The following is a 14,287-nucleotide window of genomic DNA, read 5'->3' on the forward strand; positions in this document are numbered from 1 at the left end:
AGGACTTTTCCATACAGCGACCAAGAGGCTGAACTATGGACCCTAAAACCACAGCGATTGTGTTTCTCAGGTGAGAGGAAACCCCCACGGCGTGGGAATCAATTGGGTCTACTCTCAGGTCCCCCAGCCAGAACCCGGAAGAGATCCCGGGTCCTAAGACCAGAGCCACACGCCTGCGTGTCTTGATCACCTTCCCACGCTGAACAGTGGACACAAAAAACACCAGAAACTGAAAGTCCTAGTCGCAAGAAAAACCCACAGGAAAGGAAGACAATGGGACTGGCCATGGGTCACTCAGTCTTTACCTGGAAAAGGTCTTGCAGACCAGCTGGTAGGAGCTGCCATCACTGAACTGGGCTCAAGCCATGAACACAAGAGAGTTGTTGCTTCACGCCTAGCTCTCTGGCACAGACAGACAGAGCTGCGTGCCCCAGGGTAACAGAGACTGGGAGTCTCTGTCGGGAGTAAACCCCACAGGGAAGGAAGGAAACTGGGAGCCGAAATAGGTCATCCAGTATATTCCTGGAAAAGGTCCCACAGACCAGCGAGTGGGAGCATGTGCCGCCAGCCCAGAGACCTGCTCTGTACCAACTATTCCTCACAGACAGAACTGTGCGCCCCAGGACACCAGAGACTTGGAGTCACTGTTGGGAGACATCCTCACAGGGAATGAAGCAAAGGGGACAGACTTAGGCCACACAGTATATCCTCAGGAAAAGTCCCACAGACTGGCCCAACCCAGGGCAGGGACCTGCTGTGCACCAGATAGCCTGTTGTTACCAGGAGACCAGTATTCACCCACCACAGATTACCACTTGGGTACTTGGGCACAGAGCCCCAACCTCAGACTTACAAAAGCCCAGGATCCCCGAGATCAACCCCCAGATACTGCTCCAAGGGGCAACGAGTTATCCCTAACAAAACTGACCAAACCACAGGACACACAGGTTATAGCAGCAGGTCACTAAATTTACAGCAAGAAACCCAGAAGTAGGGCAGCTATCTCCAGGACTTCTCTGGGTGAGAGGAGAGCCCTCTCAACTAACAAAGACCACAGTTACCATTCAGGTCTCTATGCCTGAGGTAAGCTGTGGCAACTCCTGAAAAACACAGGCCATACAGTGACTATAACCAAAAAGCTGAGGAAGCTTCCTTCAGGAAAAACCATCTTCCTGCCAAGGGGATTCTCTCCATCACAGGATTCCAAGAACCACCAGAAACTAAATCCAAACACCTAAGAAAGCCCAATGGGTAGAGGCCAGTGTAAAAGCTCAACCAACAAAAGACAGAGCAATATGGCATCTCTAAAACCCAGGGGCAAGTAGCCCTGGACCCCAGCATAATTGAAATTCAAGAAGATGACTAACATCTATGCTCATGAAGGAGATAACAGAGGAAACAAATAAAATGTGTAAAGACCTAGACAAAGATAAACTCAAACAGATTATGGCCATCCATAAAGAAATAGAGGATGATAAAAACAAACAGATTATGGCCATCCCTAAAGAAATAGAGGAAGATAAAAACAAAAAGATTATGGCCATCCATAAAGAAACAGAAGAAGATAAAGAAAAACAGATTATGGCCATCGATGTAGAAATACAGGAAGTTGCAGCCAAACAGTCTGTTGCCTTTAGAGAGGAAATACTTAAATCACTGAAAGAAATAAAAGAAACAGAGGATTTTTCAAACAGCTGAAGGAATTGAAAGAAAATACAGTCAGAGAGGTGAAGGAAGTCAACAAAATGGCTCAAGACCTGAAGATAGAATTGGAAAAATTAAAGAAAACACAAATGGAGGAAATTGTGGAGAGAAAGAAGTTAGGGAAGAAAACAGGAACTACAGAGGTAAGCATAACCAATAAACTACAAGAGATGGAAGAAAGAATCTCAGGTGTGGAAGATACAATGGAAGAAATAGATGTATCTGTCAAAGAAAATGTTAAATCTAATAAATTCCTGACACAGACCATCCAAGAAATTCAAGACAACATAAAAAGACAAAACCTAAGAATAATAGGAATAGAGGAAAAAGAAAATTCCCTCCTCCAAGGCCCAGAAAATATTTTCAACAAAATCATTGAAGAAAATTTCCCCAACTTAAAGGAGAGGCCAATAAGAATACAAGAGAAGTACAGAACACCCAATAAATTAGACCAGAAAAAAAATCATCCCGCCACATAATAATCAAAACAGTAAGTATACAGAACAAAGAAAAAATACTAAAAGCTGCAAGGGAAAAAGGCTAAGTAACATATAATGGCAAACCCATTAGACTCACACCTGACTTTTCAACAGAGACTCTGAAAGCCAGAATGGCCTGGATGGATATCATGCAGACCCTAAGAGAACACAGATGTCAGCCCAGGCTACTATACCCAGCAAAACTCTCAGTCCTCATAGACAGAGAAAACAAGATATTCAATGACAACAACAAATTTCAACAATACTTACACACAAATCCATTATTACAGAAGACACTAGAAGGAAAAATACAACCCAAGAGAACTAGCTACTTTCAAGAAAACACAGGAAATAATTAACCTCACTACAGGAAAACAAAAAGCAACCAAGCACACAACCTTATGACCACAGCCAACATCAAAATCAAAGGATCTAACAGCCACTGGTCATTAATCTCTCTCAACAACAATAGACTCAATTCTCCAAAAAAAAAGAAGACACAGAAAAAACAGAATGGATGAGTAAACAAAACCCAGCAATCTGATGCATACAAGAAACACACCAAAGTCACAAAGATAGACTTACCTGAGGGTAAAGGAAGATGACTTGGAAGACGACTTTCCAAGCAAATGGACCCAAGAAGGGAACAGGAGTAGCCATTCTAATATCTCATAAAATAGACTTTCAACCAAAATTAATCAAAAGAGATGGGGAAGGACACTTCACACTCATCAAGGGAAAATTCCACCAGGAAGACATCAACAAATGGTGCTGGTCTAACTGGATGTCTATGTGTAGAAAAATGCAAATAGATCCATACTTATTACCCTGCACAAAACAAAAGTCCAAGTGGATCAAAGACCTCAATATAAAACCAGATACTCTAAATTGGTTAGAAGAAAAAGTGGGGAAAACCCTAGAACTCATTGGTGCAGGAGAAAACTTCCTAAACAGAACACCAACAGCACAGGCTCTAAGAGCAACAATCAATAAATGGGACCTCATGAAACTGAAAAGCTTCTGTAAAGCAAAGGATACAATCATCAAAACAAAACAACTGCCTATAGATTGCAAAAGGATCTTGACCAACCCTTTATCTGACAGAGGGCTAATATCCAGTATATATAAAAAACTAAAGAAGCTGAAATTTAGCAAACCAACTAATCCAATTAAAAAATGGGGAAGAGAGCTAAGCAGAAAATTCTCTGCTTATTCCTTAGAGGAATATCGAATGGCAGAGAAACACTGAGATGCTCAACGTCATTAGCCATTAGGGAAATGCAAATCAAAACAACCCTGAGATTTCACCTTACACCCATCAGAATGGCCAAGATGAAAAACTCAAGTGACAATACATGCTGGAGAGGTTGTGGAGAAAAGGGAACCCTCCTCCACTGCTAGTAGGAATGTAAACTTGTACAACCACTCTGGAAATCAATCTGGCACTTTCTCAGACAACTAGGAATAGCACTTCCTCAAGATCCAGCCATACCACTCCTAGGCATATATCCAAAAGTGGCTCAAGTTACACAATAAGGACATTTGCTTAACCGTGTTTGTAGCAGCTTTCTTTGTAATAGCCAGAAGCTGGAAACAACCCAGATGCCCCTCAACTGAAGAATGGATGAAGAAATTGTGGTACTTCTACAGAATGGAATATTACTCAACAAGGAAAAATAAGGAAATCATGAAATTTGCAGATAAATGGTAGGACCTGAAAAGGATCATCCTGAGTGAGCTATCCCAGAAGCAGAAAGACACACGCTGTGTATACTCACTCATATAGACATGTAATATAGGATAAACCCACGAAAATCTGTACATCTAATGAAACTAATCAAGAGAGAGGACCCTGACTAAAATGCTCAATCCCCATCCCAAAAGGCAAAGAGGATGGACATCAGAAGAAAGCAGGAAACAAGCTAGGAACCTGCCACAGAGGGCTTCTGAAAGGCTCTGCCCTGAAGACTATAAAAGCAGATGCTGAGACTTATGACCAACCGTTGGGCAGTGTGCCTGGAATCTTATGTAAGAAGTGGGAAATGGTAAGATCTGGAGAGAACACGAACTCCACAAGGAGAGCAACAGAAACAGAAAATTTGAACACAGGGATCTTTCCAGAGACTCATAGTCCAACCAAGTACCATGCATGGAGATAACCTAGAACCCCTGCACAGGTGTAACCCATGGCAGTTTAGTGTCCAAATGGATTACATAGTAATGGGAAGAGGGACTGCCTCTGACATAATTTGATTGGCCTGCACATTGATCACCTCCCCCTGAGGGGCGAGCAGCCTTACCAGGCCACAGAAGATGACAATGCAGCCACTCCTGATGAGATCTGATCGACTAAGATCAGAAGGAAGGAGAGGAAGACCTCCTCTATCAGTGGACTTGAGGAAAGGCATGTGTGAAGAAGGGGGAGAGGGAGGACCGGGAGGGGAGGAAGGAGGGACTTATGGGGGGATACAAAGTGAATAAAGTATAATTAATAAAAAATAATATATATATATATATTTTAAAAATCTACATCAGTAATAGGTATCCTCTAGGGCCTATGACCTTCTCCAGCAACTGGGTTAATCTTCTGAATGCATAGTCTAGACAATAGATTAACCTATACTACCAAGATCAAGCCAATGAAAGATCCAGAAACATTTCTTAAATGTGTTTCACTTATTTCATGAGCGTTCATGCACATGTCTGTGATTATAGATGCACATGTGGTATTACGTCTATGGAAGCAGGAGAATAGCCTCTGGGGAGTTGGTTCTCTTCTTCTACCACGTGACTGTAGGGCTAGAACCCAGGATGTTGGAAGCAAACACCTTTACCTCCTGAGCCTTCTTGCCAGTCCCTTCCCTGAGTTTTAGGTGCAATGAGCTGAGAAAATTTTCTCTGCCATGCCCTTTTGTTATTTACCTTCTGGTTTATCATAGTCCTAGAAACAACTGAGTTTGCTAACCATGAATAGAAATGCATAGAACCATGAGCAAACCATCCTTCCTACCTTATGTTTCTATCTCTGAAACATTTCATTGCAGCACCCAGAACCATAACATAAACAATGAATAAATTTATATTTTGTCTTATGTCACTCTTCTGTATATAATTCCATTCTAATGAAGTCTATCACATATTTCTGTGGGTGTGACAAATAATCTTATGAACAACTATGTTCCCATATATTAAAAACAGCTGAGTTGGATATATATTTTATTTACAAATGCATTCTGAAATCCAGGTCTCCACCTTTGTTGCTTAATTGGAAGAAGTGACTAATATGGCAAACTTTGGGTGAGATTCAAAGATGGATATTGTGACACTTGGTCGAATACTCACTTAGGATTGGGAAGTCTTTGAGTCACCTCCTATGTTTCCATTTAAGAGTATGTTTCCTGTACCTGTCCATAAAGCTGCTCCCTTCTTTGAATTTAAAATTTCCCCAAAGGCAATATCTATATCTATTCTCTACTTGAATTACATTGACTGCCTATATACATGTCTAGAAATGTATCTGCCACTACCTCTTCAAATAATCTCTCTGGAGGTTTTGTCTTAACTGTCAAGACCTATCAGCAAATAAAAGTTTGGTAAAGAATAACAGAAACCCGATGAAGAATTAAGTGAGAATCATCTATGGTTGAATATATGCCAACATTTTACTTCATTTGCTTCAGCAAGAAGAGGGATTATGTCTTACTCAATATTTTTATCTTTCAAACCTAGAGGAACACCCAATTATTAATAGGTATTCAATACCAGTGATTTAAATGTTTTTGAATCACTTTAGAAACTGAGAAAATGATAGACAAATCAAAATTTTAAAAGCTTTCCATTTATACGAAGTATTGTTCAACCTAGTTTATCCCTGAGAAATATAATGGAAGTATAGGGAATTTTTTTTCTTGTTTTTCCTATTACATTTTAGATTATGTCACATTCATTGCTTTTTTTTGTTCTTCAACTTAGACAAGAGGATTTATTGAGGATGTCAACTTAGTAATTCCAAAAACAGATTGAATCTTCAATTCAGAGTTTTGAATATAGGAAATTACAATGTATAATTCCATTATTCCATTCAGGGGAATATTAACATTATTTCTATAATTTTGTCAGAGTTCTAATTTTATCTAACACAATTCTGTAGAAATGAAACCATAAAACTTCCAAGCTAAGACCAAAGTAGCCTTTCATTGTTCTATCAGTCAGACGATAGAAAGTTTGCTTTTGGTATCCCATGCCTTGGAACTTAAGAGAAATACCAGTGAGAAGGCATAATGTTTTGAAGTACCCATCAGAGTCAGCATTAATCTCCAGCTATGTGGGTAATTCACTATGGACATGGAGTCCAATGGAGCCTTCAGAAATACTAGAAAGAGTTCACAGGAATCCACCAATGCAAGTGATTCAGGGTAGTACAGTGAAAAAAAAAATGGATTACTAAAGTGCAATTTGTTACTGAATGTAGGAACCATCTTAAAATACGTGGACCATGGGAACTAGTTTGAAGCCCAAGCAATCTGTAGAAAGAGAAAGAAAAAACATTGATGCAATTGATTCTTGGAATTTTGAAGGAAACAAACAGCAGAATTATTATTGGAGTCTATGAAAAGATAAAAATTTTTATGTAGTAGCAGAATGTTTCACAAACAGATGCACACACACACACACACACACACACACACACACATACACATATATATCCACACACCCATGCATACACAAATAAATTTCATGAAGTAGATTCATTGAGGAGATTTTCAGGCAAAATGCTGTATATGCCAAAAGAGTCATTTTAGCTATCTATGACAAAGGTAGGTTACGTGGTAATGTAAAGGAACTTAGAGTTTTCAGGCAGAATTTGGAGAAAACTTTAAAACATATAGAACTCCCTGTCTGTGTTGGAAAAACAAAACTGTCTCTAATGACTATGCCGTTACAGTACAAAGTAAATCAATGTAAAGATAATCCCAAAGTTAAAGAGGTAAAAGCTTTGACTAAAATTCAGAAAAATTTAAGATTCAAATTCAGTTTGAATTTTTAAAAAAGAAAGACAACCGTGACAAAAGCCTTCAGGCGTTTAACCATTCGCACTGAATGGTATTCAGCATCAAATAGCACACCTTTGCCTTTGCTCTCAAGAGAGAAGGATGACTCCAAGGTACAAAGACAAGTTTCCTGAGGACAAACTGAAATACTGATGGAGCCACCTGTCAAAGAAGCAGTTCCCATGAGTCAAAATTTAGCAGTCATCAAGGAACCTGTCACTGTACAGAACTGAATTTCAGAGTTGCCTTAGGTTTGTGACAGCTATGTGACAATGGCTCCTTGCCCTCTGATCAATGACTTTTCTCTTCTATTGACAGTTTCTTTTGTTGTCTATCATCTGAAAATATGCTGATTGTTTCTCCTTGGTACGTGCTGACTGTTTTGAGAGGTATGCATTTCTAAGTTGATTTCAGTTCCTATCCTTCTTCATATACTTTATGCGGATTATGATTTACACATCCTCATGGAAACTCATCAGAAATTTGAGTTGGGTAAGCTTGGATTTATATGTGGTTGTTCCCTAGATGGTTTCAAGAAGCTCTCCTTTCTCTCTCTCTCTCTCTCTCTCTCTCTCTCTCTCTTTAAAAATTTGTTTGAATATGATGAGCACAAGAGTTCTCTATTTTGTTGTTGTTGTGCTGAGTTTCAGATACTATATTCAAGCTGAAGTCTGACTCCAGTGTAGGGAGTTTGGGACCACTGATTCTTCTCTCATTGCCATAATGCTGTTCTTGAGGACACCCTACAAATTTTTATTTAATAAAGAATTCATTTAATTTTTTGTTGTTTTGTCGTGGTAAATAGTTATGGTTTCCAAATATGACTAGTATATTAAAGGACATTTTAAGACTTTGTGTAGGTCCCATTTAGCATTGATACTACTAAGACATTTTAGTGTGATGGCTAATGCTGCTGTAATTTCTAACTTGCAAAGGTAATTAAAAAATATTCTTCTATCCATTACTTAGATTTCTTATACATGTGATTAGGGGATTTATGCCAAAGTTTCAAATATCATGCATCTCTACCTTGAAACCTGACATTCAATGTGCTGCTGCCCCAGACTTTCTGACTCTTCAAATTTCAGATTTCACAACTCAGTTGAAACCTCTGCTTTCTGCATAGAATCCACCTTCCTTGCTCCATAGTCTATAATGTACTTCAATACTGAATTTTATTATAAGTTTTATTTGGTTTCTTCAGTGTTCCATATTACTTATAGTGCAGATTCTGGAAATAGTTGGTCATATATTTTAAGTTCCATATTTTAAAACAAACAGATTATATATACTTATTTCTGGGTTTCAAAAGTTTTTTTTCTTATTGCAGCCTACAGAAGGATTACAAAGATCATGACATAAAGAGGAAAAACGGTATGCTGAGATTCTAGTCTATGCTAAACCCTGTTTTGTTTCAGTAGGATTTTATATATCTCATTCAAATTTCAAGGTAAGTAGTTGGCCCCCCAAACATACTTTTGACTTACTTATTGATATATTTCAGTTTAAAATTTTTAAGCAAAGGAAATAAGTGCCAAGGATCTTTCTATTGGGTTAGAGAAAAAGTTTTGTATTTATGTGATACTAGCGAAACAACTAAGATATCAACTTCATAGCTGATATATAAGATAAATAATATTTTCAAAATATTATTCAGTTGTCTGAACCAAATTATTTTAGTTTCATCCATAATAGTTTATCATAGCTACAGATAATGGTTCAGTTTAATCAACACAAAGGGTCATGAGGCTGGCTATGTGTCTCATGGGTAGAGTAATTGTACAGCATGCATAAGGCCTGGGTTCATACCCCAGAGTCACTCCAACCCCCACAAGAAATAAGAAAAAGGGAAAATTCAAATTTCCATATAAAACAAAAGACCACAGCTACATATTTCATACACCAAAAATTAAATTTTATTCAAGAATCTTAGAAGTATAAAAATATAAACCTCTTCAGTCACATGTGAAGTGTGAAGGTAACATTATCAAACTATAGTGTTCTGTTTAATATAAGGGATTATATTATAAATTCATTGGGTAATCATATACCCACATAGATTTTTTTTTTAAAGTTTTTTTTTGAGGTAAGCCTTGGCTGTCCTGGATTTACATTGTAGGCCAGGCTGGCCTTGAAATCACAGCAATCTGCCTGCCTCTGCCTTCTGGCCTTCTGGAGTACTGAGGTTAAAGGCATGTGTTACAACACCTGGCTTAACCACATAGATTTTAAAATGCATGATTTGAGGGTTATTATATAAAGAAGTTTCATGTATGTATTTTACATATACATTGGGATAGCTATTGGATTCTTTCATTTGTTGAAACTATTTTATTATCAGTGAATGACAAACTATGGTTCATAGGTCAAGTGTTATGTTCTCTCTCTCTCTCTCTCTCTCCTCTCTCTCGTTCAATAAAGTTTTTTGTAATATAGTCACTCACATCTGTTGATGTTTTTTTGATGCTCAAGATCCAATGTTAGTAGGGAGCAGTTATGGCATAAACCATTCCCTACCTGTCCCTTAACAGAAGTCAAGAATGTAGCAAAGCTCTAGGCCATTTGGTGAACTACATGTTACTGTTTGGTCTTGTGCCTCATTTACAATTAATTACAAATTTCAGGATGATATTTAGCATCTGGAATTTAACAATCCTTGGATTTGACTAAATGTCCCAATTCTGTTGAGTGACAAGCTTATTTATGGTCAGGTGGATTGTGATGACATTTTTAGCCAGATCAATGGAAATCAAGATGAAACAAACATCATATATGAAAATGATTTTGTATCTTGATCTAAACAGTATTAAATTCTAAACATATGATATTAGAATTAATGCTAGTTTTCACTATACAATCAACAAAACATATACTTGAGTCTCTGAAACTTTTTCTACTTTGTTCCTAATGCTCAGTTTCTAGTTTGGGATGGGCAGAGTTCACTAGATCTAATTACTCTTTCATTCAGCACTGGAAACAAATATTCCCTTCTAGTTGACTTCAAAAATATTGAGGGATTATTAAACATTTTTTTAACATTGTATTAGATTTAGACTAGCTCTTATTATGCTCGTTTTAGTTTCTTTAGATACTAATGAATGAGATGAACCAGAAAAACATATCTTGTATTTTTAATATAATAAATCCCATCTGACATGAAATGATCCTGAGGCGACTTGATGAGCTGGGGTGAGATGTTAGAGGTGGAACTCCCCTTTTCTGAGGAATAGGGGAGGAGGGGGGGAAAGAGAAAGGGAGCGTGGGGCTGGGAGGAAAGGAGGCTACGATTGGGATATAAAGTGAATAAATAAAATAATTAAGAAAATAAAGTAGGTTTTTAAATTGTGTTTTTATTTTTTGGAGCAAATATAGAGTGATCCTGCCCCCAAATTACCAAATATATGCATTGCTGATTTCAGCAAACAGATATACAAACGTAAGCATGGTATCTACTGTACACTGTACCTTTACATATATATATGTTTAAAATTTCATTATTAATTACACTTTATTTACTTTGTATCCCCTCTGTGGTTCCCTCCCTCCTCCTGTCCCAATCCCTCTCTTCCTCCACCCTCTGCATGCATGCTCCTCCCCAAGTCCACTGATAAGAGAGGTCTTCTTTTCCTTCTTTCTGATCCTAGTCAATTAGGTCTCATCAGGAGAAGCTGCATTGTCTTCTCCTGTGGCCTGGTAAGGCTGCTTCCCCCTCAGGGGGAGGTAATTAAAGAGCAGGCCAATCAGTTCATGTCAGAGACAGTCCCTGTTCCTATCACAATGGAACCCACTTGGACACTGAACTACCATGGGCTACATCTGTGCAGGGATCTGTGCAGGGGTCTTAGGTTATCTCCATGCATAGACCTTGGTTGGAGTATCAGTCTCAGGAAAGACCCCTGTGCTCAGATTTTTTGGTTCTGTTGCTCTCCTTGTGGAGTTCCTGTCCTCTCCAGGTCTTACTGTTTCCCTTTTCTTTCATGAGATTCCTTGCACTCTGCAAGACAGCTCATACCCCAATTTAGTTCATTGTAATTATTTTCTACCTTTTAATTTTGTCTCACTTTATTTCATTTAATAAATTTGTTATTATTCTATGATCAAGCCTTGTGCCTTGTATATACCAGGTAAGTGCTCTCCCACTGACCTATACCAATCCCTCATTTTATGACTATGCTATTATTTTTGGTTTGCTGTTTCTTTATGACAAAGACTCAATGTGTAGTTCAGGTTGTCCTTCAACTCATGATCCTCCTGTCTAACCACCTTCCAAAACTGAGATTCCAGGCATGCACAGCAATGCTGATTATTCACAATGATAACAATTCATGCAACATGCATTGATTAAATCAAATTACTTAGCATTTTTCTCACCATTTATTTTAATGTTTTAAGTTTTCAAGAAATTCCTTTTCAGCTGGTTTCCACCTTCCACCTTCCCGATGGTGAGTGCTCTCTGTCACAAACAACTCCACATTTGGCTAAGGCTGAGGATCTGGCTTGCTTCCATGTATGTGGACCTATCTGCATTGCCCACGTGGCACGCTGGGGTTGGCTACCCAGAGGCTATTTAAGCTGTGGGCTGGCTTTCCCCAGGGTCCGATGATTGTTCAAAGTTCCTGAATAAACTGTATTGAAAAAAAAAAGAAATTCCTTTTCATATTTTAATAAAGTATCTGACATATTTTGAATTGGCTTTACTGCTCAGTGCTTTGGAACTCTAGGACTTTATTTATTTATCCACTTTTATTTATCTATGTATTTATTTATTTATTTTTTTCCATAATTTTATTTTTCTCATTAGTTACATTTTGTTAATTCTGTATCCCAGCTATATCCCTCATTCCCTCCCTAATCCCACCCTCCCTCCCTCATCTCCTCCCTGCCCCTTTCCAAGTCCACTAATAGGGGAGGACCCCCTCCCCTTTCATATGACTCGCTTTTGTCAGGTATTTTCTGCACTGGCTGCAAGTCCTCCTCTGTGGCCTAACAGTACTGCTCCTCCCTTGGGAGGTGGGGAGGTCAAAGAGCCAGTCATTGAGTTCATGTTAGAAATAGTCCTTGTTCCCCTTACTATGGGAAACCAATTGATTACTGAGCTATCACGGGTCACATCCGAGCAGAGGTTCTAGGTTTTATCCTCTCATGGACTTTGGTTGAGTGTCCATCTCAGAAAAGACCCTGTGCCCAGATATGTTTGGTCCTTGTGGAGCTCCTATCCTTTCCACATCAAACTCCCCTTCTTTCATATGATTCCCTGCACTCCGCCGAAGGTTTGGTTGTGAGTCTTAGTATCTATTTTGGAGCACTGCTAGGTAGAGTCTTTCAGATGCTTTCTGCGGTAGACTCCTGTCATACGTTCAATGCATATCCCATTTGTCTTTCTAAATGAGGATAGATCATCATACCCCATGTCTGCTTTCTTGATTATCTTCTTTAGGTGTATAGATTTCATTTTGTTTATCCTATCTTTTAGGTCTATATAAGCGAGTATATTCCATGTTTGTCTTTCTCCTTCTGGGATACTTCACTCAGAATGATCTTTTCTAGATCCCACCATTTGCCTGCAAATTTCATGATTTCCTCCTTTTTGATTGCTGAGTAGTATTCCATTGTGTAGAAATACCACAATTTCTGTATCCATTCCTCCGTTGATGGACATCTGGGTTGTTTCCAGGTTCTGGCTATTACAAATAAAGCTGCTACAAACATGGTTGAGCAAATGTCCTTATAGCACTTCCTCAAGACCCAGCTATACCACTGCTAGGCAAATATTTATTTATTTTTAAAAATACATTTGTTCATTTTTTCATTTTACATCCCAATCACAGCCCTCTCTCTCCTCTTCTCTTGGTTCTCTTTGGTTGATGCTTCAGTCTCTGTTAGCCCCTATGGGCCTATGTTAGTTGATATTTTTAGTCTTTTATGTTTGTTTGTTTGCTTGTTTTTACTCTATTTAATTTTACTTTTATTATTTATTATTAATTACAGTTTATTCCCTTTGTATCCCAGCTGTAGCCTCCTCCCTCATCCTCTCCCAATCCCAACTTCCCTCCCTCTTCACCTCCCTTGCCCCTCCCCAGTTCACTGATGGGTCCTCCTCCCCTTCCATCTGACCCTAGCCTATCAGGTCTCATCAGGACTGGCTGCATTATCTTCCTCTGTAGCCTGGTAAGGCTGTTCACTCCTCAGGGGGAGGCGATCAAAGAGCCAGCCACTGAGTTCATGTCAGAGACAGCCCCTGTTTCCCTTACTAAGGTACCCACTTGGAGACTGAGCTGCCATGCGCTACATCTGTGCAAGGGTTTTTGTACCCTCTGAGACCTTCTATTCCTCCCCACACTCCTCCACAAGATTTACCGAATGTTTGGCTGTGGGTCTCAGTATATGTTTCATTCTAATGTTAGGTGGAACCTCTCAGAAGACAGTCATTCTAAGCTTCTGTCTGCAAGCATAGCAGACTATCATTAATAGTGTCAGGGGTTGGCTTTCTACTATGAGGTGAGTCCCAGTTTGTGCCAGTCATTGGTGGCCATTCCCTCTTTCTCCACTCCATCTTTATCCTGCACATCCTGTAGGCCGGGTCGATTTGGGGTTGAAGGTTTTGTGGGTGGGTTGGTGTCCTCCTTCCTCCACTGGAAGTCCTGCCTGACTAGGAGGTGGCTCCTTTAATCTTCACATCTCCCACAGCTAGGAGTCTCAGCTATAGTCAATTCCATATCCTTCCAGAGCTTACTCTGTCACAGGCCTCCAGCTTGTATCAGAGATGTCCTCATCCTTAGGCTTCCCTTTTCTCTCCCAGCCCTCTCATCTTACACTCCAACTCTCCCCTCATCTGACCTCCACCCTCATTCCCAACTCCACACCCTCTTCCATCCAGTTTCTTCTTTTCATCCACTTCCAACATCCGTTCTATTTCCCCTACTACGTTGGATTCAAATATTGATTCTTGTTACTTGTCTTCTTTGTGTCTGTGGATTGTTGTATGGTTATCCTATATTATATGGCTAATATCCACTAATAAGTGAGTACACACCATGTGTGTCTCACTGGGTC

Source organism: Meriones unguiculatus, chromosome 8, assembly GCF_030254825.1.
Source record: "Meriones unguiculatus strain TT.TT164.6M chromosome 8, Bangor_MerUng_6.1, whole genome shotgun sequence".
NCBI classification, from domain to species: domain Eukaryota; kingdom Metazoa; phylum Chordata; class Mammalia; order Rodentia; family Muridae; genus Meriones; species Meriones unguiculatus.